The 14,124-nt window shown below is 43.5% G+C and overlaps 1 long non-coding RNA gene across 1 annotated transcript; it reads right to left on the reverse strand.

Moving 5' to 3' along the window:
- Positions 1 to 584: 584 nt before the first annotated feature.
- Positions 585 to 13,296, reverse strand: LOC138843765 (uncharacterized). Its single transcript, XR_011378743.1, has 2 exons — positions 12,650 to 13,296; positions 585 to 978 (listed from the first exon to the last, which is right to left on the reverse strand). It is a non-coding gene; the product is annotated as an uncharacterized lncRNA (long non-coding RNA).
- Positions 13,297 to 14,124: the final 828 nt, after the last annotated feature.

Raw genomic sequence — 14,124 nt, forward strand, 5'->3', positions numbered from 1 at the left:
AATTTCTATGACATAAACCTGTGGAAAAAAAAAACCATCCTTGTGATGTCATAATTATTGTCATAAAGGCACTGCAATGTCATAATCATTGGATGTGATTAACTACAACATTCTTATCATAATTCAGTCCTTGTGATGCTATAATTTTATATCATAAAAACCTTCACTGTGTCATAATTTTATATGATAAAACATGCTAGGCTCATAAAAAACAATGTGATGTCATAAGCCACCCTTGTGAAATCATAATTTCAGTGTTATTAAAAGCATTTGATGTCAACTGTGATGTCATAAAATCCATTGTGATGACATAGGTCAATATTTAGTCTTAATGAATTGTGGTAACATACAGCACTATAATGATGTCATAATTTTTGTAATGACATGTACAAGTCTAAAAACCACTGCGAATAAAAACATTGGTATGCTATCAACCTACCATTGTGATGTCATAAACCATTGTTTTGTCATAATCATTTGTAATGTCATAAACCACCTTTGTGAAGTCTATCAATTTTGATGTCATGAAAACAGTTTGATGTTATAGGCCAACACTGTGATTATAAAACAAACCACTGTGATCTCATAAAGCAACCATTATTTTTTATTTTATTTTTCATTTTTCAATTTTTTATTACTCATTTTGAAGTGAGTACACAAAATAACACAACAGTTAAGAGAGTTTGAAAATATGACAATTGGGGGGGCTAGAAACATACATTTTGGTATTATTACAAGCTAAAGTTAGAAATATTGTTTACTTTTATTTGAAAGGCACAGAGAATGAGAATGAGAGGAATAGACACAGAATTTCTCAGTTTGTTCACTCTCCAAATGCCTGCATCAGAAAGGGAATGGCTGCACCAGACTAAAGCCAGGTGCCTGGAACTGAATATGCATCTCCCACGTGGGTAGCAGGGATCCAGGTATTTGAGTCATCACCTGCTGTCTCCTATGGTCAGCATTACTCACGGGAAGCTGAAATTAGAAGCAGAATTAAGGCTCAAGCACACACACTCAAAAAGGGATTCAGGAGAGGCAGCAGGTGCATTTGTCAACATTGTTATTTATTTTCATTTTATTTGAAAGGCAAAGAAACACACACAGAGATCTTCCATCTTCTGACTCACTTTCCAAATGCCCACTTCAGCCAGACCTGGGACATGAGTCGACCTTGATTGGCCTCTCATGCGCGTGGCAGGGAATCATCAAAGATGGATGATGAGAAACAGTAGTGAGAACCCAAATCAGGTATTCTGATATGGAATGCAGGCATCCTAAGCAGCAAGCTCAGCTTTTATACAAAGGTCCAACCATGAAGAGGCATTTTGGCCACTGTGTCAAATACTCAACACAAGAAAAATTATTAAATCTGTGTTGCCTGACTTTTTTCTTCATGTAGCTTTCCTTTGACTCTGGTTCACAAATATGCTCTTAATTTCTGAGTGTTTTCTCATACTCCTATGCCTGTCACAATTTAGGAGGGATAAAAGCTTACCACTGATCTAACAGACTCTCTTAAAGAGTTTTTTCAAGAGTGACATTTCTCACATAAAAATGATTTTTTGTTTAAGTTTATTTTATTTGAGAGGTGAGGTAGAATTACAGAGACAGGACAGAGAAAGGCCTTCCACCCACTGGTTTACTCCTCAAAGGTGGACACAGTGGCCATAGCTCAGATCAGGAGCTTCTTCCAGGTTTCCCACATGGGTGCAGGGGTCCAAGCACTTGGTCCATCTTCCACTGCTTTCCCAAACCACAGAGAGTTGGATCAGAAAGGGCACAGCCAGGACATGAACCAGCCCTCATATGGGAGGCCGGCGCCACAGGTGGAGGCTTAGCCTACTATGCCACAGCACCAGCCTCAATGACTTTGTTTTTAATGAATAGCACCTCTTCTTTTACACACTGCATAAAACATTGAAAAACAGAAACAGAAACAAAAGTAGCAATATTTGACACCAGATGAAATTAAACATGAGAAAGTTGCAGAAGACTAGGAAAAAAATTCTATTTTGTGATTTGGCCAAGGCTTGCTGATAATAACCCCTTAAACAAGTAAATGGAGAAATTAATGATGTAGTTTTAATTTTAGACTTGTTGATCTTGAGTTGAAAATTGCATAGCTACAAAGAAACATCCAACAAGAAGTACAGACTGTAGTCTGAAGGCTGTGGAAGAGGCCCATGATGTAGGGAAACAGGATTTTCAGAGCACAAAGGGTCAGATTCGTTAAGGAGAATTACAGAAATTTATGAATGAGAGATCACATGGGATACTTGCATGAGTGATGATGAGAAATAGAAGAATTCAAGAAAAAGAAACCATCAGTGGTATCATGACAAAGAAAAAATTTTCGGGGCCAGCGCTGTGGTGCAGCAGGTTAACACCCTGGCATGAAGCGCTGGCATCCCACATGGGTGCCAGTTCTAGTCCTGGCTGCTCCTCCTCTGATCCAGCTCTCTGCTATGGCCTGGGATAGCAGTGGAAGATGGCCCAAGTCCTTGGGCCCCTGCACCCATGTGGGAGACCCGGAAGAACCTCCTGGCTCCTGGCTTCGGATCAGCGCAGCTCCAGCATTTGGGGCCATCTGGGGAGTGAACCAGCAGATGGAAGAACTCTCCTTCTCTCTCTGTGTAACTCTTTCAAGTAAATAAAATAAATCTTTTTTTTTTTAACAGGCAGAGTGGACAGTGAGAGAGAGAGAGAGACAGAGAGACAGGTCTTCCTTTGCCGTTGCTTTACCCCACAGTGGCCACTGCAGCCGGCACGCTGCAGCCGGTGCACCATCCTAATCCGAAGGCAGGAGCCAGGTGCTTTTCCTGGTCTCCCATGCGGATGCAGGGCCCAAGCACTTGGGCCATCCTCCACTGCACTCCCGGGCCCAGCAGAGAGCTGGCCTGGAAGAGGAGCAACTGGGACAGAATCCGGTGCCCTGACCAGGGCTAGAACCCGGTGTGCTGGCACCACTGGCGGAGGATTAGCCTATTGAGCCGCAGCACCGGCCAAATAAAATAACTCTTTTAAAAAAAAGAAAAAACAATTTTCAGGAGAAGATCATGTATAGCAGTTCAGAAAAGCAGTTTAAATCAGACATGAATTTAGCCTTTTGTTTATGATGCCAGTCAAGATAACAATCATATTACAGAGTGCCTTGATTTGATTTCCAGGTCTGGCCCTTGAGTCCAGGTTTCTACTAATGCTGCAATCTTTCTACTTCTGAAATATGTAAGTTCAAAATGTGGTAAAGATTCAGTAAGGCAAAGTCTAGAGAATAGTCTTCAGCTTAGACTATACTTGACAGTATTGATACATTTAATAATTGAATTAAGGAGTCAGCTCTGTGGCTCAGGGATTAAAGCAACCACCTGCAGTGCTGGCATCCCATATGGGCACCAGTTCAAGTCCTCGATGCTCCACTTCCAATCAAGCTCACTGGTAATGTGCCTGGGAAAGCAGAGGAGGGTGGTCCAAGTCCTTGGGCCCCTGGACCCATGTGGGGGACCCACAGGAAGCTCCTGGCTCCTGGATTTGGATCAGCTCTGCTCTGGCCATTGTAGCCATTTGGGTAATGGACTAGGATGAAAGATCAATCGCAATCTCTCTCTCGATCTCTCTCTCTCTCTGTCTCTGCCCTCTGTAATTCTGCCTTCCAAATAAACAAATCTTTAAAAATAATTGAATTAAGACTACTTTGAGTAGCTTAAAGTGCAAATGTAGAATGAAATTATTTGCCTGAGTATATACTTTAGGATAGTCTGCACCACAACCTGCTGGGAAAAATATATGGAGAGTTAAGAACATCCAAATGCAGTAAAGAGTTAGGAAACAGCTTGAATAGATATTTCTCAGAAGAAGAAATACAAATAAATGGTCAACAAGTATGTTGAAAAATGCTCAGTATCACTAGTCATAAAGGAAATGCCTATTAAAACATACTGAGGGGGGAGGGTTGATGCCATGGTGTAGTGGGCCAAGCCTCCATCTGCAGTGCCAGCATCTCAGATGGGCATGGGTTCTAGTCCTGGCTGCTGCTCTTCCAATTCAGCTCTCAACTATGGCTTGGGAAAGCAGTGGGAGATGGCCTAAGACCTTGGGCCCCTGCACCCATGTGGGAGACCTGGAAGTAGCACATGGCTCCTGGCTTCAGATCAGCCCAGCTCCAGCCATTGTGCCCATTTGGGGAGTGAACCAGTGGACAGAATACCTTTCTCTCTGTTTCTCCCTCTCTCTTTCTAAAACTCCATCTCTCAAATAAATAAATAAAATCTTAACACACACACACACACACACACACACACACACACTGGAATATCATCTTACTCCAAAAAGACAAAAAAAGGGGGGGGTCTAGTGATCATGTAGATTTTTAAAAATCATTATATATTGTTAATGGGAATGGAAATTAGTACAGGAATTATGGAAAACAGTATGGTCCTTCATAAAAGAAAAAAAAAACTAAAATTCTATCTACTACTCTATTCCCAGGTAAAAAGGAAATGAAATCAGCATATCAAAGAATTACCTGCACTACTGTATTGACTAAACACTGCTGACAATAGTCAAGATAATTCAGTCATAAAGGAATGAAATATTGTTTACTGCAAAATGAATGGAACTGGAGATCATTAAGTCAACTGAAATAAGCCAGATACAGAAAAAAAGTGTTCTCTACATTAAACAATAATGGGTCAAAATACAGGATAATGTAGTTGATACTATATGCACCTTGAGTTAAGCCATTGCCTGTAGCACCAGCATCCCACATGGACACTAATTCAAATCCTGGATATTCCACTTTACTTTAAAAAAAAAAAAGATTTATTTATTTATTTGAAAGGCAGAGGGACACACACACACACACACACAGGTGTCTTCCATCCCCTGGTTTACTTCCAGAATGGCCACAATGGTAGGATTGGGTCAATCTGAAGCCAGGATCTTCTTTTGGATCTCCCATGTGGATGCAGAGGCCCAAGGACTTGGGCCATCTTCTACTGCTTTCTCAGGCCATTAGCAGAGAGCTGGATCAGAAGAGGAGCCTCTGGGACTCAAACATGTGTCCATATGGGATGCTGGCACTGCAGGCAAAAGCTTTTCCCAGTACACCACAGCACCAGCCCTCTGGCTATTCCTCTTTCAATCCAGCTCCCTGCTAATGGCTTGAGAAGGCAGTGGAAGAAGGCCAACGTATTTAGGACCCTGAACCTTTGTGGGAGACCCAGTTGAAGCTCCTGGCTGCTGACTTCAATATGGCCCAGTCTTGGCATTTATAGACTTTTAGGGAGTGAACCAGCAGATGGAAGATCTCTCTTTCCCTCTCTCTTTATCTCTCTCTATGTAATTCTGCCTTTCAAATAAATAAAAAAAACAGAATTATGATTACTAGAGACTGGGAAGAGTGAGGGCTCTGGGTAGAGGGAGTTTGAATAGCAATCACCAAAACAAAGTGAGAAAGAAGTAAGAAGTTCCAGTGTTTCATAACATATGGTGCCTGTAGTTCACAATATGATATTCTGTAAAAAGAACAGGAAGAAAGGGGAAAAAACACTGGAAGAGAGCAGCTGGTAAGACCTAAACACAAAGAAAAAGGTATATAAAAGCTAGTTCTCTGGTTTGTTCAAATTCTGTTGTGTGTATGTGCTCAAATATAATATTATATAAGGAATACATGTTGGGGCTGGTGCTGTGGCATAGCAGGTAAACCCACCACCACCTGCTGTGCCAGCATTCCATATGGGCACCAGTTCAAGTCCCGGCTTCTCCTCTTCCTACCCAGCTCTCTGCTACGGCCTGGGAAAGCAGCAGAAGATGGCCTAAGTCCTTGGGCCCTTGTACCAGCATGGGAAACCTGGAAGAACCTCCTGGATCCTGGCTTCGGATCAGCACACCTCTGGCCATTGCAGCCAATTGGGGAGTAAACCAGTGGATGGAAGACCTCTCTCTCTTTCTCTGTCTCTCCTGCTCTCTCTGTGTAATTCTTTCAAATAAATAAATAAATCTCTAAAAATAATTTATGAAAAAGAGAGTACATGTTTATAAACAAAAACTGCCTAAATAAAATTACAAAAAAAGCAGCAATGAGGTCTCTGAAAAAAATTAAGAAAACAATCCCATTTACAAAGCACAAAAAAAGAGGAGCCTAAATTCTCCAATGATGTTAGGGATTCTTTAAATACACATAGTCTTAGAATCAACAAGTCAGCTGACACCATGGCTCACTTGGCTAATCCTCCGCCCGCAGCACTGGCACCCCTGGTTCTAGTCCCAGTTGCTCCTCTTCCAGTCTAGCTCTCTGCTGTGACCCGGGAAGGCAGTGGAGGATGGCCCAAGTGCTTGGGCCCTGCACCTGCATGGGGGACCAGGAGGAAGCACCTGGCTCCTGGCTTCGGATTGGCTCAGCGCACTGGCCATAGTGGTCATTTGGGGGATGAACCAACAGAAAAGGAAGACCTTTATCTTTGTCTCTCTCTCTCACTGTCTAACTCTGCCTGTCAAAAGCAAACAACAAAAAAAGAATCAACAAGTCATGATTGTCTTTTCATTGTACTTTCTACTCAGTCCTTACTTGATTTACAGCAGGGTTATCTGATATTCTGTAAGTGCCACCATTGGAAAATTAACCTTGAACTTAGATAGAAGGATAGTTAACACTGTTTTTTTTGAGATTTATTTATTCATTTGAAAGGCAGAGTGAGATAGAGACAAAAAGAAATTTTCCATCCTCTGGTTCACAACTCAAATGCCTACAACAGCTGAAGACTGGGCCAGGCCAAAGCTAGGAACTCCTTTTGGGTCTCCCATGTAAGCAGAAGGTACCCAAGGAATTGAGACATCATCTGCTGCCTCTCAGGGGCATTACTAGAAAACTGGATTGTAAATGTGGAATGTCCATGACTTGACTAAGACATTCCAACATGGAATGTGGTGTACCACACCACAAACTGCCTTATGCTGCTTTATTTATTGTTAATACTGCTGTCAAATTAAAGACAAGGTGTTTATAAACTTGGAACCATATATCAGTTTAAAAATCAGGCTGATGTTGAGTGTTTATCCAGGTCATTAAGAAGTCTGTGTCCTACATTAAAGTAGCTGGGTTCAATCTCCAGCTCTTTCCCCTGACTCCAGCTTTCTTTTAATGCAAACACTAGTAGTGGTGATGGCCCACTACTTCCCATCACCTATGTAGGAAACCTGGACTAAGTTCACAGCTCCTACTTTTAGTCCTGACCCCTCCCTCACAGTTGTGGGTATTTGGTAGAGTGAACCAGTGCACGTAAGTTCTGTTTTTCTATGTCCCTACCTCTAAAATAAAAGCTAACAATAAAAAATGAATTAATCATACATTGCACAACATGCTTTTTGAAGCCAGATCACATAAAGAAAAAAAGTGTTTGAAAACAATTAAATGAAGATACAACAAAAGATTTACCTTATTTCCACATGATCTGTAAGAAAAATGCTTATTCAAAATGATGATATCAACAGTTGGCTGGGTTGATATAACTTCTGCTAACTCACAGGAATGATGGAAATTGTATACAGGACAGGAGAAAAGAATTGGGAACATTCTGTTATAAGATATCTATACTACCAATAAAATGATATTATATTATTTCAATTGAGTTTGGGGATATTGAAAATATATACTGAAAACTCTTATGGCAATTACTAAAACAATTTAAGAAATCTGTATCATGGACAATTTTTTTTAAAGGTGATTGGATTTGATTCCTCTTTTTTATTTTTATTTTTTATTTGAAAGGCAGACAGTTACAGAGAGGCAGAGGCAGAGAGAGAGAAAGAGAAGTCTTCTATCCACTGGTTCACTCCCCAAACAGCCTGGGCCCATAAAAAGCCAGGAGCCAGGAGCTTCTTCTGGGTCTCCCATGTGGGTGAAGGGGCCTAACAACTTGGGCCATCTTCTACTGCTTTCCGAGGCCACTGTAAGTGACTTTATTTGTGACTTGCCAACACTGGAGAGAGCTGGATCAGAAATGCAGGAGCGGAGACTCAAACCAGTGCCCATATGAGATGGCAGCATTGCAGGCAGGGGCTTTACCTGCTACACCACAGAACCAGCCCCTCCTTGGTATCTTAACCAAAGACAGAAAATGGACTCCTCCAAAACCCTCAATTAAAATAAAAGAGCTGTGGGCATTTCACATAGTGGTAAGGAGGCCGTTCTGAATGCCCTCCTCTAACATTGGTGTGCTTGTACTTGAGTCCTGGCTCTACCCCAAATTCCAGGTTTCCACTACCGCATACACTGGAAAACAGATGACTCAAGTACTCAGGTCTTTGCTAACACGATCTGGAATATACATTAAGTTCCTCCATTTTGGCCAGGGCCATCTCCAGATCTTGGCAGGCATTTGAAGAGTAAAACAGATGGTAGATTACTCTGTCTCTCACTTACTGTGTGTCTGCCCTTTATAAATAAATGAATAAAACAATTTAAAAACAGAAGGCTGGAATTGTGGATAACTAACTTTGATTCCAGTATCTGATACCTGAACACCAGTTTGAGCCCTGGTGCTCAGCTTCTGATCCAGCTCCCTGGGAACATGGTGTACGTACTTGGGCCCCCATCACCTATATAGGAGACTCAGAAGGAGTTCTTAGTCACCTGGCCATGGTGACTACTTGGAGAATGTACCAAGGAGATAGTCTTTCTATAATCTATATAGGTAATCTATACAGATTATATAATTATATATAATTTATATATATATAATATATATAATAAAGATTATAGAATCTTTCTATAATCTATATAGCCTTTCTATAATCTGTCTCTGACTTTCCATCGTTCAATTATGTATTAATTCTACTATATCAAAAGTATTTAAAAATGCATTATCTAAATAAATCATTTAAAAGGTAGAGACTGACACATGAAAATTAAAATAGAGATCCAACTTCTTGTTGTCTCCTGGAAAACCATTTAAATATAAAGACACACAGAGGAAATCTGAGGCCATTTTGGTCAAAGAACAACAAATTTCTCTGGCTTAGGAGAAATAAAGAAGTCTGTTGTACAACATGGTAGCAATATTTAATCACAGTATACTCTACTATGGCAAATAACAAAGAGATTAGATTTTAAGTGTCTTCATTAAAAACAGGTATGTGATGTAATGGATGTGGTGACTGACTAGATTTATTCATTACCAGTGCATGAATAGTTTTAAACATCATTTTATGTGCCGTATGTTCAATTCTGTCAACATAAAATAAGTATGTATTTAAAAGGTCAACATGAAGGCATAGATTGATTAAACATAAACATTCAGTCTATTATAACACCTTTACCATGATATCTGGAAACCCAATATTCATTTCAGACTAATTAGTGTTTAAATCAGAAAACCTACAAGTGAAGCAGCAGCCAGTCCTCCAAGAAGACATTACAATGAGTCTACCAAAGTACTTAATTAGAGCATCAAACTACATAGGAAAAATGTACAGAACTCCAAGGAGAAATACATCCACCACTGGTAATCAGTATAAATAAATACAATAGTATCCATGCTTAATCAGTGGCTTTTAGTAGTTAGCAATATGCAATCATATAGAAATATCAGTTAACAGTGGATGGAGAAAATAAATCAGGTCACCCCAAGTGTTGGCAAGACACAAATAAGCAAACACACATGAAAAGTTAGACAGTTTATCCATCTACTCTATCAACACTTCTTACAGAATCAGAATTTAACCACAATCTCTAACCTAACAATATTTTCCTATTATTTTTAAATAATTTACCATAAACTAGCATGTGAGGAACATGAACCAGGAAATACTGTCAGGGCCAGCATTGTGGCAAAGCTGGTAAAAAATGTCTGCAACACCAGCATCCCTTATGGGCACCAGTTCGAGACCTGGCGGCTCCACTTCTGATTAGCTCCCTGTTAAGGTGCCTGAGAAAGAAGCAGACCATGGTCCAACTGCCTGGGCCCCTGCACCCACATGAGAGCTTGGGAAGAAGCTCCTGCCTCTGACCTGACCCAACCCCAGCCATTGCAGGCACTTGAGTGAACCAGCAGATGGAACATCTATTTCTTTCCCTTTGTCTCTCCCTTTCTGCCTTTCAAATAAATAAATCTTGAAAAAAGAAAAAGAAAGGTATTGTCACCAATATAAAAAAGTAAATTTCATGCTATTCAAGTCACATGTAGTGAATTGGCAGAATCACACCCTCAGACAGTGATATGCATGGATGAAACTGAGGCAAAAGAAAAATGGAGGGGGAAGGGGCTGTGGCATAGAGGGCTAAACTGCTGTCTGCAGTGCTGGCATCACATTTGGCCTTTGGTTCAAGTCCTGGATGCCTCACTTCTGATCCAGCTCCCTGCTAATGTGCCTGGGAAATCAATAAGATGGCCCATCTTAATCACTGATCTTTTTTTTTTTTCACATTGGGGTGTCAGGTAGGCATTCTTTGCTTCCCTGTTATATATAATGTTCCTAGATACAAAACAAGTGTTTTTTTTTTTTCTTTGACAGGCAGAGTTAGACAGTGAGAGGGACAGAGAGAAAGGTCTTCCTTCCATTGGTTCACCCCAAAATGGCTGCTACCACTGGTGTGCTGTGCCATTCCGAAGCCAGGAGCCAGGTGCTTCCTCCTGGTCTCTCATGTGGGTACAGGGCCCAAGCACTTGGGTCATCCTCCACTGCTCTCCTGGGCCACGGCAGAGAGCTGGACTGGAAGAGGAGCAACTGAGACAGAACCAGCACCCCAACCGGGACTAGAACCCAAGGTACTGGTGCCAAAGGTGGAGGATTAACCTAGTGAGCCATGACGCCGGCCCAAAATAAGTCTTTTAAAGAGAGAATTTTCTTGTGGAAAAAATATTATTAATAATATTTTACCTGAAGCTGAATGAAATGTGACATAGGTTAAATACTTGGTAGTTGGCCAACGCCGTGGCTCAATAGGCTAATCCTCCACCTAGCGGTGCCAGCACACCAGGTTCTAGTCCCGGTCAGGGTGCCAGATTCTGTCCTGGTTGCCCCTCTTCCAGGCCAGCTCTCTTCTGTGGCCAGGGAGTGCAGTGGAGGATGGCCCAAGTGCTTGGGCCCTGCACCCCATGGGAGACCAGGAAAAGCACCTGGCTCCTGCCTGCCTTTGGATCAGCACAGTGCACCGGCTGCAGCGCGCCGGCCGCGGCAGCCATTGGAGGGTGAACCAACGGCAAAGGAAGACCTTTCTCTCTGTCTCTCTCTCTCACTGTCCGCTCTGCCTGTAAAAAAAAAAAAAAAAAAAAAAAACTTGGTAGTACCGTGAACTTCTTAGGGCAATTGGCTTTTGGCAATATGGGAGATCTATACATTTAGAGAAATTTTCTTTGCCAGGCTTAATGCTTCCCATAAACACGGTTTATCCCCCTCAATCTAACGGAAAAATTTAATCCCAATTTTAGAAATTAAGAGGTGGGATCCTAAGTGGTGACTAAGACACATCAACTCACGTGATTAATGGGGTAATGGGGGTCATCTCCCAGAGGCTCTGTTCTGTTAGACACTTTGTATTGGCCTCTCCTGCTTGCCCTTTTTTTTTTTTTTTTTTGACAGGCAGAGTGGGCAGTGAGAGAGAGAGACAGAGAGAAATGTCTTCCTTTTGCCGTTGGTTCACCCTCCAATGGCCACCATGGCCGGCGCGCTGTGGCCGGCGCACTGCGCAGGAGCCAGGTGCTTCTCCTGGTCTCCCATGGGGTGCAGGGCCCAAGCACTTGGGCCATCCTCCACTGCACTCCCTGGCCACAGCGGAGAGCTGGCCTGGAAGAGGGGCAACTGGGACAGAATCTGGCGCCCCGACCGGGACTAGAACTCGGTGTGCCGGCATCGCAAGGCGGAGGATTAGCCTGTTGAGCTGTGGCGCCGGCTCCTGCTCGCCCTTTATTTGGCCACGTGGTCTCTGTGCTACCCCAGGCCTCTGCCACAAGACCATCACCAGAGGCTGCTGTGGAACTTCGGAGAAAAACCCATGAGACAAGTAATATTTCTAATAACTTACCCAGTCTATGATACTGGGTTATTATCAACAGAAAGGAGACTCGGGTTCCCAGGAAGAACTGCTCTGACCAGACTGGTTACCAACATGAAACCCTGTTTCCAACTCAGAAGAATCAGGTCACCCCGGGACAAAAAGGTGGCACAGAGGACCCCCAGATCACAGCCCCCCACACACTCACAGTCCCCCCCCCCCCACAAAGGCCATGTGTAAAGTCTGGAGTCTAAGGACCCTCCTGGCACAGAGGACCCCCAGATCACAGCCCCCCCGCCACACTCACAGTCCCCCTCGACACACACAAAGGCCATGTGTAAAGTCTGGAGTCTAAGGACCCTCCTGGCACAGAGGACCCCCAGATCACAGCCCCCCACACACAAAGGCCATGTGTAAAGTCTGGAGTCTATGGACCCTCCTGGCACAGAGGACTCCCAGATCACAGTCCCCCCCCCCCCCACATACACAAAGGCCATATGGAAAGTCTGGAGTCTGAGGACCCTCCTGTCCTCGCCACACATTTGTGGAAGATGCAGGACTTGAGGACTGAGCCAAAGCGACGGACTGCAGTGATGGGAGGAGATGCCCAGGGCCCATCTGCTGGCCCAGCTCAGAGGGAACTGGGCCCACACTCACCATTTTCCAGCTGTGAGGCATCTGGTTGTCCTGACAACTCGGTAACGACGCTAACGATCGAAGCTCACAGAGAGGCAAAGCGGAGCCACCTGGAGTCACCTGGAGCCACCACTAGAAACAGAGCCGGGAAGCGGAGAATGGCGGCGGGCAGAAGGAAGACGCATGCGCAGTGCTCTCCAGGTGAGGCTGATGCAAAGGATCATTCACACAGCCAGTGAGCATGCACGACAAAAGAGAAGACGCAGCCAATCAGAGTCGCCTGTGGCAGGAAGGCGCTCTACGGGGATTGTGCCACCTTGGGAAACTAAGGGGTGTGGCTTGAGCGCACAGCTGCCGCTGACTCGGATTCTTCGGATGGATACTGCCAACAGTAGGTGGCGCTGTCACCCCCTGACGAGCTCCCCTCTTGAGATAGCTCCTTCCTCCGTTTTCTCTGATCCTGCTAGGCTCTTGTGACTTCTTAAGGTGAGTTATACTTGCCAAATGTTTACTGGATTCTGGGTCTTTATATTTTTTCAGGGAGTTTATTTAAGATTTTTAGTACCGACTTGAATACTCGATTCATCATTCTTCGTCTCGTTTCTCTTACATTCCTACTCTATATCCCTTAAAATTGTTTCTATTTGTTTCTTGGTGGTGCGTAGTAACACCCTTTAATGTGTGTATTGCTGTTGTATTCAGTAATCGTGCTTAATTCTTTTTTAATAAAAATTTATTTATTTAATTATTTGAAAGGTAGAGCTATAGACAGGCAGAGACAGAGAGACGTCCTCCAACCCCTGCTGCACTCCCCAGATGGCCACAATGGCTAGAGTTGTGCCAATCCAAAGCCAGGAACCAGGAGTTTCTTCCAAGTCTCTCACACAGAAGCCATCTTCTGCTTTCCCAGGCCATGGCAGAGAGCTGGATTGGAAGTGGAGCAGTGCCCATATGGGATAGCTGCACTGCAGGTGGTGGCTTTACTCGCTACACCACAGCGTCAGCCCCAATGCTTAATTCTCTTATCAGCTTGTTTTTAATTTGATTGTATCTGATTAACTCCATGTATAATAGTGGCATTTTAAAAAGATTTATTTATTTGAAAAGCAGAGTTACACACAGAGAGAAGGAGAGACAGAGAGAGAGAGGTCTTCCATCCACTGGTTTACTCCCCAATTGGCCACAACGGCCAGAGCTGCACTGATCCAAATCCAGGAGCCAGGAGCTTCTTCCAGGTCTCCCACATGGGTGCAGGGGCCCTTGGATGTGGGCCATCTTCTGCTGCTTTCCCAGGCCATAGCAGAGAGCTGGATTGAAAGTGGAGCATCCAGGACTCAAACAGTGCCCATATAGGGTGTCTGCACTGCAGGTGGTGGCTTTACTTGCTATGCCTCAGCGCCAGCCCCAATAGTGTCATTCTTGTATATAAATTTAGTTGCTTGGGGGGCAGCACTGTGGCATAGTGGGTAAAGCCACTGCCTGCAGTGCTGGCACCC

Source organism: Oryctolagus cuniculus, chromosome 1 (genome assembly GCF_964237555.1).
Source record: "Oryctolagus cuniculus chromosome 1, mOryCun1.1, whole genome shotgun sequence".
Taxonomy (NCBI): domain Eukaryota; kingdom Metazoa; phylum Chordata; class Mammalia; order Lagomorpha; family Leporidae; genus Oryctolagus; species Oryctolagus cuniculus.